Below are 1,793 nucleotides of genomic sequence, written 5' to 3' on the forward strand. Positions count from 1 at the left end.
AACAAATAAATAAATCTGAAAAATTATAGACTTTATTAATAATAATGTATCAATATTGGCTCATTAATCATGAGAAACACATCATACAAATGTAAGATGCTAACAACAGAGGGAAGCCAGTGTCATATATAAGGGAATTCTCAGTATCATCTTCACAAAATTTCTTAAATCTGAAATTTTCTAATAAAAAGTTCATTAGAAATAATGTGTGGGTCTCTTGATTATCATTTAAAAAATCCTAGAGGAGTTTTTATCTTCTATCAATGACTTATACCTTGGAAGGCACAGAAGAATGTGATTGAATTCTGATATGGAGTTTGCAGAAAAGAGAAGGAATAAATTTGTGGTTCTTGAATATAAATAGATCAAAATAAGTATGGTATGTGTAGGTACCAGTGTAAAGGGCAGATGAAATGATTCTTTTTCATGTTACCTATTCATAATAGAAAAGGCAGACACCACTGAAAGTCAAGATGTTCTAGGATGATGTGAAATGTGCAGAATAGTCCTTCCTGTGTTACTTTCATTGTTTGCCAGCTTTAGGTCCCAATTTTCCCATATGATTAATAAAGAAATAGACTTGCTTTACAGCGTTGTTCTTGATTCCCAGTGTAACTTAAGGGGAAGGTGTCACAATGTCTGGAGCCCTTGATGTCCTGCAAATGATGGAGGAGGACGTCCTCAAGTTCCTTGCAGCAGGAACCCACCTAGGTGGCGCCAACCTTGACTTCCAGATGGAACAGCACATCTACAAAAGGAAAAGTGGTGGCATCTACATCATCAATCTGAAGAGGACCTGGGAGAAGCTTCTGTTGGTGACTTGTGCCTTGTGGCCATTGAAAACCCTTCTGCACTGGCCAGAGGGTTGTGCTGAAGTTTGCTGCTGCCACTGGAGTTACTCCCATTGCTGGCCACTTCACACCTGGAACCTTCACTAACCAGATCCAGGCAGTCTTCCAGGAACCATGGTTTCTGGTGGTTACCGATCCTCGGGCTGACCACTAGCCTCTCACAGAGGCATCTTATGTTAACCTGCCTATCAATGCTCTGTGTAACACAGACTCTCCTCTGTGCTATGTGGACATTGCCATCCCATGCAACAATAAGAGAGCCCACTCAGTGGGTCTGATGTGGTGGATGCTGACCGGGAGGTTCTGCACATGCATGGTACCATCTCCTGTGAACACCCCTGGGAGGTTATGCCTGATCTCTACTTCTACAGAGATCCTGAAGAGTTTGAAAAAGAAGAGCAGGCTGCCACTGAAAAAGCTGTGACCAAGGAAGAGTTTCAGGGCGAATGGACAGCCCCAGCGCCCAAGTTCACTGCTACTTAGCCTGAGGTTGCTGACTTGTCCGAAGGCATGCAGGTGCCCTCTGTGCCTATTCGGCAGTTCCCCACTGAAGACTGGAGTGCTCAGGCCACTGAGTGGGTGGGAACAACAACTGAGTGGTCTTAAGCTGCTTGTCACGGTCTCTGAAGCAAACATGGAAATGAAGTTGATGTAAAAGAAACACCAGTTTCTACAATAAAGAAAAATAAAAAAAAAATAGACTTATAAGTCTTCTACTCTAATGCAGTTCTGACCTTCTATAATACCATAAGTAAGAGTCTATCATAGGCTAAACAGCAAAGTAACAAGAAGGAAAAATCTTTAGTTAAATAGTTTTAACTTTTGTATCAAATTCATACTCAAGAAGATGAACTGTTGCATCTATTTTCTGTGATATGTTATCTATGTTAAAAATAAAGGGATAATTCATAATTTGATAAAGAAAAATTTGTTTTTTTTAAG

The 1,793-nt window shown here is 40.4% G+C and overlaps 1 pseudogene; it reads left to right on the forward strand.

The window, feature by feature from the left end:
* The first annotated feature begins 635 nt into the window (after nt 1–635).
* LOC100342560 (small ribosomal subunit protein uS2-like) lies at nt 636–1,457 on the forward strand (annotated as a pseudogene).
* Nucleotides 1,458–1,793: the final 336 nt, after the last annotated feature.

The sequence above is a fragment of the Oryctolagus cuniculus genome, chromosome 4 (genome assembly GCF_964237555.1).
Source record: "Oryctolagus cuniculus chromosome 4, mOryCun1.1, whole genome shotgun sequence".
NCBI lineage: Eukaryota > Metazoa > Chordata > Mammalia > Lagomorpha > Leporidae > Oryctolagus > Oryctolagus cuniculus.